Source organism: Ambystoma mexicanum, chromosome 9 (genome assembly GCF_040938575.1).
Source record: "Ambystoma mexicanum isolate Mex_15411 chromosome 9, UKY_AmexF1_1, whole genome shotgun sequence".
NCBI lineage: Eukaryota > Metazoa > Chordata > Amphibia > Caudata > Ambystomatidae > Ambystoma > Ambystoma mexicanum.
The window spans coordinates 1,490,557,594-1,490,573,338 of NC_090931.1; the positions used below are offsets into that span (position 1 = coordinate 1,490,557,594).

The window sequence follows — 15,745 nt, forward strand, 5'->3', positions numbered from 1 at the left end:
GGCGCATGCATAGGTTCCTCATTTTTATTTCGGTCAAAGTTTCCCATTATTAATAAAATACCTTACCAAACCCAAATAATACGTACCATAGAACTGATACCAATTGTGGCTTATCGTCCACCAATACAATTTCTGCAGATACAATTCACTCACCGCACCAAGGAGACCTCCCCTCTGTCTGGTTCGTCTGGTCCTTGGCAGAGCAGTCGTCTCTCCTTCTTCCTGATCTCCGTCTCCAGATGAGGACTTGCATTTTTGCAGAAAAGGTGCGATAGAATTTGGGCCCAGTAAGTCGTCCGACGGGGACAGGAGCTCAATGGAAGGCACGCATCAAAGCGATGGACTGCATCTGCAAGGCCACCAGCCAGGGACGCCAATTAGTCAATGCTAAAATTCACCAGGCGGAGGTCTCCGTCAAAAATAAGCGCACTCGTAAGTGAGTTTAACAATCATTTATTGCAATAAAACAAAGCTTCCGCGGAAGGGCCGACACATAACATCATCAGAGGGATGCTGCCAGTGTGTGCTGCCAGTATTACGGTGAGCATGCTTTTTATAGGGAAATGATTACATTGAGTCTTATGCCTGGCTCAGAACCAGACATTTCCAAACATACAAATTTCTGTCGAAACACTTTTGGCTGTATACCCAGACATTGTGGTGAGATTTTACAAAGGCCGGACATCGCAAATGGTCATTACTCATATAACTTATCTAAGCAAATGATAATACGCTTCAGGATGCAGATATAACCTTTAACATGTATGGTCGTATAACGAGCTAGTTCATCACACATGACACAGGGGGGAATTTTGCAAGCTACACATATCCTGCTGCTGTAGTGAAATTAATGTCCATTTATGGGCTGTTGAACAAAAGCAGGACATATCTTTTACAGAGTGACGCACGAGCGCCTGACACAAGTCTCCTTCACGCATATCCCAGAGAATAACAACTCCAAATATAGATACGTTTATGCTTATGTCTCGGGAAAGAGTGCGGATGCTGGCAATCATTTATCCATGAGAGAGAAAACCCAGGGTCAGTGAACACCTGCTGACTTGCAAGGCCGCTTTCTGTGGAAGGGAAGTGTAAACGTGCTAACAGACGCTGTTTATGTAGCTTTACGGGAAAGGTGAGCAGGGGGACATTCCTAAATCTATGTGTAATATGTGTTCAAGGCGAAAACCCTGGGCCTCGTGCACGGACACAAAAGCAGTTGGCTTAACATGGACATAATGCTATAACATGGGCAATGTTTTAAGTCTTGCTGAGGCAAAGAAACATGGCAATTACATGATTTTGGTATTTACATTACATGTTTATCTTTAACACACACACTCATTTTGTTTCCTATTTTCCTCAATATGGTACCCATTGGGTCTCGTATATTGGGCCAATCCATCAGAGTTGCACCTTAAGAAAAAACATGGCACTTTAATCCAGTTCCTTATTCATACCCTAATAATTTCTGAAACTGCACCGCAATTTAATAGAAACACAATGTTTGCGTTTCACTCGCAACGTCCTTTTGTTAATATTAAGTAATAAAAGGGGCCAGTTTCTTTGATCTGAGTGGCCTTCTCGCCTCCCAACATGGCACTGGGTTCCAATCCCACACGGTACTCGGATGAACAGTCTAGTTTCGCTTTGTAACTGTTAGTAAAACAATTTAGTGAAATGCCCACGTTTTAAACGGGGCATCCTTTTGAGAGCCAGTGTTTGTTACGTTTGCTCTCAGGGGGGGCGTTTCACTCTACTGACAACTAGAAGTAAGTAGTGCTTACATTATTCTGCCTTCTACGATTATCATTTATATTTTTAAGATACCGTGGTTCACATTCCTCATGGCATATTATTTTACTTACATTACACAGGTTCCTTACTCAAATAATGTTACAACTCCCCCTGGAAGGTGAGCGTGCTCCTCTTGTTTTATTGTTTATTTTTCAAACTTGAATATGTTGGCTAAACAGTATTTTTGCAATTGTTTATGCTTTAGTTGCTACACACTCTACTGAATTTATGCTGGTCCTATACAGGTCCTGGTCCATTCATTTCGATCACATTTGTTTCTCTCTGGCTGTTCTTTGTCCATCCATGTTTGTATGCATTTTATAGACAGTTTCTTCTTTTTTGTCTTATATCATTATTTTCTTTGTAGGACTTGTAGTTTTCTATTCAGGATGTGGAAAATAAAGATACAATGATATTCTTTTGCCTTAACATTTTTTCTAGTATTTGCATATTGTCAGGTTGATTTACTATGGGATTTATGTATTTTTCAGGTAAGCACTATGAGACAGTTTTGCTGTAGACCTTGAAAGACAACACATACATATTTTGTATGAAGTAGAGCTCAGAAGGTATGTGGTGAAGTGCCTACTTTGCAAAGGGGGTTGCATCCCAGGCTCACTTCTTAACCAAAGTGTGTAATCTCAACATAATTTAACTGCAGAAAGTGGAGTCTTCAGAAGTGATTAAGTTCACACTATTCGAAATAAAACTGCCTTACAGTGGAACAATTTGCATGATTTCAGGGCCTCAATGGTGTTTCCTTGTGCTCCTTCATTAGTTCTCCCCGAGGCTGCCGCCTAGAATTAGGCTATGGTTGCAATGACCCTCCAGAAGTATAGTCTGACAACCAGTCACTTCACTAGAGATTATAGCCTAGCAGACTGACAATTTCATGGCCTGTTTCTGCCAGTCACCAAAGTTGCCAGGGATGTTCAGTGTACTACTCCATTAGAGTATGAAGAAATCCCTTTGCTATGCCCGGTTATGGTATGTTATTGAGTCTTGCTAGCACACTGTTTCCCTTTTTCAAGGTTTTGTGGAGCTTCAAGATCTGTGAGCTGTGGGTTAGGGGACTAACAGAGAAGTGCACAGAAGCCTTGTTGCAATGTTGATGTGTGCAGATCTGAAAAGATAAGGTTGTTTGTAATATGTACGTTTTAGATATTTTGTGACTTGTATAGAGCAGTGGTTAATTTGCGCTCCTGGTTAAATTGTGTGTGTGGTTACCTGTGGGGTCTGTCAAAGAGGTGTTTCAGGAGTTTGGAGAGTTCTGTTTGGTGTATCTGTAGTGGGCTAGTGTGGTGTTAGGGAAATATAGTGTAGAAATATGTCCACGGTTGGTGTACTTTCCATTGTGTGACCTATGTTGTTTTGCTACTTGAGTTGTTTGTCAAGATGTGTTGTTAGGCTAGGGGGTGCTATGTCAGGCGACGCTATGCCTTGACACATGGCACACTAAATGTATTCCAGGGTTCGAAATTGAAGGTCGCTGGGAGCAATTTACCTCCTTCTTATGGCCTTGAAGTGCCTGGTGAACTTGACACCAACATCTACCAGGAGCTACTTTTGGCTCCAAGGCCCACTGATGCCAAACAAACACACCTGTATGAATTTATTCCTGGGATATGGAAGCTAGAGCGAGGCATGCTCAGGAGTTGGAGCGGCACATGGGGAAAGCTGGGGCCGTCGCAAGGACGGCAATCGGGACTCTATGCAGGGGAACATGGAGTGAGAGCTACTGAGAGAGTGCAGTGGGAGAGAACGAACCAGGAAATGCTCCGAATCCCATTAATCTTCATTACACGTAGTCAAGCTCTTCCTCGTCACACTCCATACATGTGAAGAAAGCCACCCTTCCCCCAGACATTCTCCCAAGGATAGCCGCCAAACTATTTTCTTGAAAGAGCCGCCTCTCTCCCCAAGGTATAAGAGGAATGGACCTATAACAACTCTCCCGTATAATACCCAAGGAATCTTGGCAATCGTGTACCAGGGCAGGGACAGGCCACCGCTGAAACTGTGATGAGGAAGACCATCCCTAGGGGTAATGAAGATTACAAGTAATGTCGGCTTTACCTCCACTTCCTCTATTCCTTGTCCCACTCTGTACATGTGAAGTGTACCAAAAAGCTCTCTATCAACCTGCTTTCCCCTGAATTGACCACACACCCACTATCTACTGCAACACCCCATGTACCTTTATTATCCAAGAAGCAGAGATGGACTTCAGGAGATGGCAGCCTGTAAAGCTGCAGAAGCAATGTCATGATCTCCTCTGCCTGGCGGACGGAGCAGAGAATGGTGTATAAACATGTCCGGAGTAGCCCAGGTAGCAGCCCTATAAATATCCATAAGGAAAGCCCCTCTCACCTCTGCCTAAGTCACCCCTCATGCGGGTCTATAAACGATGCCCTCTGGCAAAAAGTGCCAGACAGAGAGCAGTCCAGAAAGATTGCGTCATTGAGCCAAAGCGCTAACTTGCAGCCGGAGATCACCAGTCCCCTCACGGTCCATTCAATATAAAAACTGGTGGAGCACTCATTGGCCATCTCTTTTTGGTGCCAACACCAACTGGCTTGCCATCCGCTGACCTGCAGCCAGCCTCTGCTACACCCTGAACGGGCCGTGAGGGCCAGCATCATGGCCGTCGCAGTCGGAGGAACTTCCAGATCCTTCAGCCTGCCGACAGTGGCCCGTCTGATTGGCTGGGCACTCCCTCATCTGTGCCGAGCCGGCAGGCGATATACGACCCCCTCGAAGGGCCTCTGCTAAGGGCCGATTCTTTCCCTGTCTGGGCCTGGGAGGGTTTGAGGGTCTCTAACATTTCCCTGGATCTGGCCGCCATCAGCTGCTCGGAGGCGCCCCATCGCCCATCATCCCTTATCCCAGTGCTGCCTAAGGTAAGAGTGCCACGTGCGCTGATCTCGCAGGCCACCCAGCGCATATGTTGTTGCCTCTGCCTGTGACATAGCGCACCTTCAGCATGCTCCTGGGTGACATTCCAAACCACTCGGCCGCTGTGTTATCAACATATACATGTTCACGTTCATCGTGTTGGGACCCCACAAACGCCCTCGACCAGGCTAAGTGGCCTCTCACCCCACTTACCATCCATGATGCCCTGCATCCGACTGGAACCGTGTACCTTTCCTTTACTGCAACCAACCCATGATGGTTGGTTGCTTACCTTGACCTCCTTGCCCTCTTACAGCAATTGGACTCCAGGTGCTTTTTCATCTCTGCATCTTCCATTTCGTACTGCATATGTGTGCCTTTTTTGCCTTTCCGCTACCCTTCTCTATCTTGCTCGTCCCTTCCCCCTCTCCTCCCCTCTGTCGCCTTCATTGATGTCACAGCACTTTCTGAAATGCCGTCAGGCCTAGTACGACAGTTTTGTCCTATGTTTTTGTAAACAGTCCTGTTACTGTGTTCGCACCATTTAACGCTTATAGCACTTGACCATTCCGAATGAATCAAGGCCCAGTAAGAATGTGTTACTGCATTTACCCCTTGTTCCTTAGCCTGCCTTGAAGCACTTTGGATCCTGTGTATAGGCGCTTTACAAATGACCAATAAAATAAAACTTTGCGTATAGGTGCTTTACAAAGGAGCAATACAATAAAACCTCTGCCGCTTTTAACATGCAACTATTGTACCAATCTTAAAGAAACCTTCAGTTAATCCTTCTTTTCTATCAAATTTCCACACGGTCTCTCTTCTTCCTTTTATCTCCAAGATTTTCAAGAGAGCTGTCTATACACAGGTCTCCTCCTTTCTGAAATCGCATTTTTCTTCCTTCTCTTCAGTCTGGCTTTCGCCCCTTTCATTCAACAGCAATGGCCTCGCTTTCTGTCACTGATTCTCTCTTATCTGCACGTAATAATAAAAACTCATCTGTGGGATATATTGACCCACTCAGCAGCACTTCCCCACACTACCAAGCTGCATTTGCGCAGAAACAGCAAAATAGCTGCGCTGGCTTCTGTGAGCACCATGGCCTCAAAACTGCAGCAGCAAAAAGAATGCTGCACCATTTTGCAAAGCACATATGGGGCAGGATGGAACAAGGGGGCACACTGAAGGAGATTGGCAGTGTGTTCTTACATCTACAAAAGAAATAGGATGAAAAAGCAGTGCTGCTTTGCTGCAAAGCCCAAAAACCCCATTCAAAAGCAACCTTTTCACCTTTAAAAAATGCTGCTTTGACGCTATTTACATCTGCTCTTCCTTAAACCACTATGATTAATAAGGCCCTGCCATGCCCAAGTAGATCTCATTGTGCTCCAGCAAAGCCAGGCCTGATTTCTGAATGACATGCCCTGTCAAACCAACTCTGAAAGAAAATCAACAAGAAACTTCACTTTTACACCCACGGGAAAACACGTTTATTTCTTTACAACAGTATCCAAAGCTCAGCAGTTCAAAGAAACTCTGACTATCTGAGCCATGCCAGTTTCAATATATCTGTGCTTCAGACAAAGATAAATAACTATAAGCTGCAAGACAGTGTGGGAATCCAGATGGAGATGCAAAACCGAATTTAAAGAAAGAAATACTAGCTTTTCACCACACATGTAAAAATGGGTGTTTACAAACTAAAGGAAAAAAATGAGCCGTTTTAAAAAGTACTCTGTTGAACAACAACTTCTCCTTCCTTAGCAATGTGAAAGGGGATTGTGCTGTGAAAATACATGTATGATATGGTTTTATTCAGCAAGTTTTCTTCCAATTCAGAGCAAAAAGAAATAAAATAAATCAAACTGGCTGCTGGGGGGAAGTCAGCCCAAAAATAGGTTTCTGCAGTGGCTACATGGGGGGAGAACCAGTCAAACAGGTCTGCTGGGGGGATGCTAGCAACATAAGGACCCCCACAGTAAACTCCTTGAACACACCAGTGATAATTGCTTGGTTGGACAGACTGTTGTCTGTGCTCCAGCCTTGTACAATAGATTTCCAAGACACCAAAGTGCTAAGTGAAAAGTCGCACCTCCTCGTGACTTCTGCATGGAGCTCCAAGAAAGATCTCCATGACGACCCTGCTCCTGAAGGGGGTAGCTTGTAAACTATGCCCATATATGGGGAACAGACTGAACATCTGTTTCCACAGACTATTTCTTAATAAAAATGTAAAGACTTTTATCTCTGCAGCAGGACTTTGTGAAAGTTATACAATTTAAATATGATTTTTGTGGCTTTCAAATAAGATGTCTTGGCTGTCAATAGCATGTATGGGACATGAATGCCAGAAGAATGGGAACCATGGGGAAAGGACATATGATGAAACGTTAAACATTAACAGAAATATGCCCTATGATAGTATGTACGCGCACCTAAAGTTATAGAATTTTAGGCCGAATTTTTCATACTCAAAATGATCAAAAAGTAGTAAACGTACAAAACACAGATTGCAGATTTGGACTGGAATGGTCTGCATAAAATATGTAACTTGTTTATATGATTTGCTAAGGGACTTTAACTGTATAAATGTACAATTTGTGGCAAAATCGGATTTAGCTAAAGTAACTGTGGGAGTTTTTTTTTTTAACATTGTAAATCTCGCATCATAAATCTGACATGCTATCCTGAAGTCCAACCAGCTGAGAGTGAGGCGGAGACTCGCACCCTTGTCCAATCCAATAGTTAGAGGCGTGTTTTGTTAAGCCTGCCCCAGCCATATACTGTGATGATGTCACGATGCATTATAAATAAGTGTGCCTGACAAGACTCCAGGAACACTCTTCCAGCGCCGGCGTCCTGTTCCTGTTCCATTCATCCTGCATTGATCCAGATTCCAGATCCAACAACAAGGCCAAGCATTGCTGACCCTTTCAGCAAGACCTCAATTCTAAAATCCCAATACCCAAAGGGAGAAGCGGTGGTATTTTTGTGGGAAGCCTCCTGATATCAGCCTGGCTTGCTGCCCAGTAGCTGCTGCCCAATAACTACATCCAGAGGTACCTGTGCCATTCAGTGACCAGAATTACCATTCGGTGTCCAGTCTTTGCCCAGCTGTCCTTTGCCAGACCAGAGCCGTGTGGTGACCAGAACCCTCTTACGGTCCAAAAATCCCAAACTGAAAGTGGACTGTGAGTATAAATAGAAACCCATAGAAATCCATGGCATACCCTGTCTTGCTTTGTCCTATCCCACTCTCCAAGCCATCCTATCCTTACCCTGATATCTTGCCAAAACTGTTAGAATTATTTGTGCAAACCTGCTCTTGATTCCTAGTATTAGCGCCATCTCTCTTTTCATTTTGTCTGGTGTAAACTGTAAACCCTTAGCTATATTTCGAGTATTCCAACTAATTTCCATATCTTTTATTGTTGGGGTTGACCACTGGGGTTGATGGGGTTGAAGTCGCGAATCAACCTTGGAGCTTACTGCGGTCCTCTTCAACAATATAGTCTAGATAATTCATTTCAAGTAAAATGTGTCTTTCATTTTAAAGCCGTTTTTCTATTTTTCACTGCCCTATTTTTCCAAAAGTGCACCTCATTCTATCTTGCACATCTCATTCAATTTTATAGCTAGAGACCTACTTTCATTTTTGTAAGATACCTGTGATATACATCTATCCCCCAACCTAAAAATCGCATTGCGATTTGCAATATTTCACCCGTTTCTTTAAAGAAACTGTTTAAATTTACACAGAAATCGGAAATAAATGTAACTTTTACACGTGTCAGTTGACTGCAGCCTGTCTTAATTCTTCAACTCAATTTCGAACTGTATGCTCTTGCTAATCCATTGCTTGTGATTGTTAATATCTTTGCATTGCTGCTTTAGTGAGGAATTGTATTTGTTTCAAGGTTTTTAATCACATTCATTATTTATTTATCAAATTTCGAGTGTCATTTCCTAACATTGCAAGGGGTTTAAAATCCGCTTTTCACTCTTATTTGGGGAGGCAAAGTCGGATTTGGATTCCGTTTTCTGCCTCTTATTCCTGATTACCTGCTGCTTCTTTTTATCCACTCGGAATTGATTATTTGTGGGTTGATGAAACATTGTAGGGGGAAATCCTAACTTGAGTGCTATATTTCCTAAAATCAAAAAGTGCTCCTATTTCACTTTGCTGTGTGTATGTTCTAGGAGAAAGTGTAACTCAGTGCATTGTTTACATTACCATTGCAATTATCACCCCATTGGAGATTGCTGCCCCATAATAAAAATGTTATACTTTCTTTTGAATTTTAAATAAATAAATATTGCATTTTACCAACCAGCATGGTTCATGGTCCATTGTGACCCGGAGTATTTGAAAAGGGGGTGGGATACGAAATGTGTACTATCGCAAAATTGAATCTGTATAAATAAGGAGAAAATCATCTCAGTTGTGCGCTACATACTAGGCCGAGACCAAGGTGTGTGTCACCTGACTGAAATCCTTAACAAAATTGTTTCTTATTCTACTCCATCTATCTGCAGCTATTGACACAGTGGATCGCGCAATTCTTTCCTACAGGCTTTCTTCTCTATGTATTACTGGATCTGTTCCCAATTGTTTTCTCTCTGATCGCACTTATTCTGTCCCTTAGGCCGGTCACTCTTCTGCCCCTTAGCCACTTCACTTAGGAGTTCCTCAGGGTTCTGTCCTTTACCCTCTTCTTTTTACTCTTTATGCTATACCCCTCTCTGCTATTATTTTGCCCTTTCATTTTTCTTACCACGTTCATGCAGACATTTCCAAAGCTTTCACTAATTTTTATTATTCTTAGTCTCTGCACCTCAGTCTCTCAGCCTGTCATATTACCATCGAATCTTGGATGATGGCTATCTTTCTCCATTTAAATACTGGAAAAAATCAGTCGCGGCTGAAAGTAAGTCTCTGCTTCTCTATCCATGAGATCATTGAATAATCCAGGGCCGCCGACCTGACACGGATTGCCATTCCCAGCGTTTTTAACTCGCGCACCTTACCTGCTGCTGAACAGCACTGCACCGTTAGGAATTGTCACCGCTAATCCCTGATTCGAGCCCAGCCCAGCACCAACCTTGCCCAAACTCTAGTTTCGGCGCCAAAAGCTTGGCTCAACGCTGTTGAACCCCAAAGGCCAGGCTTAAAGGTACTGTGAGGAGGCCTTGTCTGTCTGGTCAACTTTTGGGATCATCGTCAATTTTAAACCCCCTTTCTCAAACGTTTTCTTCAGACATATCCTTGAATAGTTACATTTATTTATTTATCTATTTAATGATAATATACTTTTAGCCACTATGGCTTTGTATATACATACAACACAACATATTATACAACATTAGAAATACAATCTTTAAAACTGTCTAAAAACCATCTCTATTACTCTGGTAATACCACTATTCATTAGACCTAAACCAAACATCTTAAAATTTCAACATTTTTTTTAATAAAAAGTTGTTATTTATATAATATATTAGATTAATATCATCACCCACCATAAAATTCTGCTAAATGTCATTTATCTCTTGCAGATCAAGGATATTGCTGTAACATTTAGATATTTCCCTCTCAAATAACTTAGGCTTTCGCAGTCCATTATTAAGTGGTATAGAGACTCAATCACCTCGCTACCACACAATAGTTATATTGCTGTCAATATATTGCCCAAAACCCCTCCCTGCTCATCTACCTAAAGTGGAACCATTTGCATTCTGCGTTTATTTTACACGGGTGGGTTTTTGTAGTGTTTTCTGATTTAGTTGCATTTTATTGTTTGATTTAACATCTGTGGACCTCATTACAACTACGGCAGTGTCGGAAAAACGGTGGTAATTCTGTGGTAACTCCATTACTGCACCGCTGTTCTACAACTTTGGCGGTGAGGTGGAAAATCTGCCCCTTTAACACCCAGAAATTGGTGGAATTACCGCAGGTGGCTATTCCGCCGAAATCCCTTATGGACTCCAATAAATGGGAATTAACATCGCCTACTACCACTTGTAATCCAGGCAGAAATTCTGCCAGACCAAGTGTCAGTAACAGTAAATCAGTTTGGTGGTATTTCAATGGATTTACCACCGAAAATCCACCAAACTTCTAATGAGGCCCTTTATTTTTTACAGCGCTCAAAATTAGGATTCCGGGAAGTGCTGCTAAAACCAGCCCCTGGGTGTCGGGCATGACCGAGTAGGCAGGAGCTCCCGCTGGAGAATCGGGAGCGAGGAGCCAGCACAACGCAAATGTAACTTTCACATGAGATGCACATTGACCTTTTGGCCATTATGTATGATCCATTATGCGTATGTGTCCTAATTTGCCTTTACTAACATAATTTGCCATTTAAAAAAGTCTTCATTCAAATTTGCCGTTAGGTTTGATTGATACAAAGCACTGTCCATTCACATTCGCCATTACCATTCGTGGTGTGATAACCAAAAGAGGGAAAAAAGGAGAAAAGGAAAAATGATAAGACATGTAAATATTGAAAGCCTAGGTTTTGTTAACCCAATTTACATTTCATTTGTTGCCTTCGCTATACAAAGCTTAAATTCATTTAGTCAATGCTACTTCATTGTTATGTTGTAAACACCTTATTTGATAGAGTAACTTCACCTGTGCCTCTATTAGTGTATAAATGACACTGGTAATACTATTATGCTGAAATGCAGGTGATCACACATGCCAACGTGCATCCCTGTGCATATTAAATGTATATTTAGTGAGTCCCTATCATTGTGGTCTCACCGTTTTGGTCTCTCTTTTAGTGGTTGAAGGATGCTTATCAGGTTCCCTGAAACCAATACATGTAATGTTCAATGTTTTGCCAGTCTAAATACCACTCATTATAATGTGGTATAATTCGATTGTGTAGCCAAGTGTACTCACTTAGTAATTAGGAAGGATAGTGTTGCATTTTGTACCAAGAGTTTCAAAGTCCACAAACATCTCTGAGTCATTTTTCATTGTGTTGTGTATAAGAGAGTTTGCTGTCTGCTACCTTTTGGTTTCTGTAGGGAACACAATGTCAAATCCTGCTGACCCACAACTGCTGAGGGTCAATGAAGCGTCCTCTGTGCTGCTGGTTGAGTGAGGCATGTTTTCCTTTTCATTTTTTTACAGCTGTGTGCAAAGCCTGAAGCTGCAAGCTACGAGCCACACATAAAGGTCGCCTTCATTTGTGAACAGCGGGAAGTGCATTCCATGAGCGCGCAAGCACCAGCATTTCAGCAGTACTGAAACAATGCCGCCCTAGGACCACCCATTACCCAATGTAAAGCATTGTGCTCGCGTGAGTATTCTCTTCTATTTCAGACACTCAGGATGTACCCTCCTAATCTCTGCAATGCAGCACTAGGATGTACTTACTATAGACCTGGAAGGATCCAGTTTTTCTCTGCTCCCTTCTCACCTTTTGAGTCCCACTGAGCCACCTATGTGCAGCCAGCTCTTAACCCTGGCCCTCCTGCCAGACAATGTGGCAATCCCAGAGGCTCATATTTGTAAAAGGGTGAACATTTTCTAATGATGATCTGGTAAAGAATGTCCATACTTCTGGACACACTTGAGAGCATCTTGTGCCCATCACACAGCCATGCCCTGTCTCTAATACCACTCAGCAATGTACGAGAATCGTCTGTCACAGAAAATGCTCGGCTTTACCAATAGGTTTATCACGTGTCTTCTGATCAGCACTCTGACTGATCCATTAGCAACACATACACTCGCACGACCAGAACCCCAGTCTAAATTATCTTTTTCCATTGCCTGTTCATTAACACCCTACTGCCTCCTCTCCTTGCTTTACACCTCTCTGTGTTGCTTTGACTCGCCAATACCACACTGGAACTGATGCCAGGTGGCACTGCCATTCTCAGCTTCCACATATTCATGCAAGAGATAAAGTAGTGTGTCAGAATGCCAGGAGGGCCAGGACTGGCTCAGTAGGGCAGAGGTGGGCATCTTACCTTGAGTGTGAGGCATGGAGGCCACAAGTTTTGGGACAGCAGCCGTGCAGTGAAACCAGTGGGTCTGGGGAGAGATCAGGAGCACTTGCTTAGGCCCCTCCATTTTATGTGGAGTGTTGGGGGTTACTTAGTAGCCCCTTATCCTACTTTCTCAGATAACATTTTTTGTTACCCTGGCTACTTAAAATGGCTGTTGGCAGTGGTTTAATTGTTCCTACCATTGTGCTTTTCTACCATAGGCTGAACCCTCAGCTGCAGTACAGCACCCATGGGTGACCATTTTGTCAAAATGGCCCTGGTCTTCTTTTTGTGCCATTTTTGGTTGTGAGGTCTTTCTGGGCTTTTACTCTGTGCGTTGGGATAGGTTTAAGCCCTTTGTTTGTGTTGCCTTTGACAGGCTTCAGCTCTGAAGCCAGCCCCTGGCTCCAGTGTGTCTGGAAGGACATGATGTGAGGGAGGGTCCCGAAACTCCCATGTCCTTTATCTCTAGGAGCGCCTGAATGAAACTAGTCCCGATTGGCCGGCTGACTGTCCTGAATGGATAGCCACCCTGCTGTGTGATTGACAGTCTAGGCTGTGCATGAATGGGAAAACGTGTTTAAAAGGCGAGGTTCTTGGGACTACAGGCAGAGTCGACCACTGGAAGAAATATCTGAAGGAGAAACCGTGAAGAGAAGCCTGCTGCAACCTCCTGGAACATCTATTGCCCAGTGAAGCCCTGCTGCTGTGCTGACCTCCTTTTTCACCTTGACAGAGAAGCTCAGACGGAACGACTCTCCCCTTGGGCTAGTGGGACCAACTAACCGCGAGACAAACTCCTCTTTTGCACCAACCCCAACTTGCTGTTCCTGTCCGTTGTTGCAGAAGCCCAATACCAGTGGTTGAGTGTCCATAGTTGAGGGCAATGTCTGCTGCGGAACGAATTGGGCTATAAGCTCCAGGAGCCTCCCAAGGACCGCCCAGAAGCAGGATAGGCCGATCCAGAGTGCAGGACAGAGGGAGCAAGGAAAGTCCAACCGGTGTCCATCGTTCCGAAGAAAACCCGTAGCTGCTGATGACCTTCCAGAGTACTGCCGCAGGAGCCCACCAGATGTCCTCCCTCGTGTGCCCACGACTGAGGCTCAGGAACCGAGGTCTGTGTGGCTGTAGCAAGACGGAATCCAGCTGGACCCCTTTCTTCTAACCAAAGGTACTTTTTCGGGCTTGGGGTACTTACCTTCTTGCCTTAAGTCGTGCTGTCTCATTTGAGACTTGCACCTACTTAATTTCTGAGTTGATTTCAACTCCCTTTGCACAGGCTTAACAGCTTGTGTTCCTACAAGTGATTTATTTGTGAACTCTCCAACCTTGTGCAAGACATTTTTATTCATGAAGTGCATCAGAACTATAGACTGTGTCCAAATTACTTTGGTTGTCCTGTCTCCCTAAAGGCACTCTTCTAAATCCATTGACTTTGGTATTGCTTCTCCGTCCATAGGTTGTGGCTTTTTAAACACTGATACTGCTGGGAAAGACTTATCTAGACTTCATTGGAGGATTCAGTTGTCCTCACATGTTCTGAGAAACTGGCCTAACCTTTTTACTTCCCTTAACCTTTCCTTTCTACAACTCAGAATCTACAAAGTATATTGGTGTAATATATAAATTCAAATACTATCCTTGTGATTGGAGTCACCTCAGGGTGTAGGAGAAATTTATCAAGGATATCCAAAGATTATTCACTGGCTTTATTGATTCTGAAAAGTAATTTCTAAGTTTATTAGTATTGTTATAATCTCTTGCCTTTTTAAAGAATGCTTATTTCAAACTGATGTTAAATAAATAACTATTTATAACTGAAACCTTGAGTAACTTGTATTTACGGATTTCATTTGTACAGCTCTACAGCTCACATTTACCCCTCTTGAGATAGGCCTGGCTGCTCAGTCACACTACCAACGTGTGTAGTACAGACCTATACCAAAAGGTGTATTACCTAATACCAAGCAGGTATGCAGTGTGGAGTCTCACAGTGTGACTGCACCAATTCTTACTTAACAATTCCTGCCCTCTTACTTGTAGTAGTAGCTACTAAGGAGTCACGCTTTAACTGCCCCCTTATGTATAAAGGATCTGAGGGGGCTGGTCTGAACATCTCGATGCACGGGTTGATCACCCGTGTTAAATTGGGTGTAAGCAGAGAGGGCTGGATGCGTCTCTGTACCGATTGTAACGGGGAGAAATTGAGTTGCCAATTTGTTTTAGCCCCAAGAATGTCCTCAACAAAGTCCTTGTCTACTTGGGCTTCTTGTGTGTCTATTTTGAAGTGCTCTTCAGCCTTTAGGAGAAGGTCATTATATTGCAATTGGTTGTCTACTGGGGAGTCAGCCACTGGTGGGTCGGTGTGACCAGGGGGACTGGATGGCGTATACCAGCATCATAATATTGGTCCAGGTCCATGTTCCAGGGTCTTGGGAGCCTTGTGTGGAAAGGTAATAAGTGTCTTGCCCTAGGTCCTGATGTGACGAGGTGGTAGCCTGCGTGGTGCCTATGCAGGCTTTTTTGGCAGCGAGCTGAGTGACTGCCCCGCCACTCTTTGGTGTTGATTTTGGAGGACCTTGGGGTGGTCGTCAAAGAAATTTATAAAACAGGACATTCTTTTCATAACTTTATCGAATTTTTCTGTGGTCCACTGTGAGGTACTTGGTAATACAGAGGGAGCAGGACTAGCGGGTGTAGGTGGGGGCTCGGGGACAGAGGTTTTCTTATGGTGCATAGCCCCTAAAAGGGTGCCCTCTGGGGCAGTGAAATCCCTGCTGTTAGCTTGAACCTTTTCCATCTGGGGCGTTGAAGATGTATGGTTTTTCAACATTCAGGCCTTTAAAAAGGTATTGGGAAAAATGCTTTTTAATTAACTCGCTCATCTTTGAGCTCATTGTGCTTTTTCTCGAGGCCATCGACATGTCTTTCGATGCCTGGTCACTGGCACCCAAGGAATTTGTAGGTTTAGACGCGGTGTCAGAAACAGACTTGACAGTCTGTTTCGGGGGCCTGTCGTTTGGTGATTGCAATGGCCCAGAGGACA

The 15,745-nt window shown here is 43.6% G+C and overlaps 1 pseudogene; it reads left to right on the top strand.

The window, feature by feature from the left end:
* Positions 1 to 15,745, top strand: part of LOC138489273 (zinc finger protein 182-like) — a 115,735-nt pseudogene that overhangs the window by 42,428 nt on the left and 57,562 nt on the right.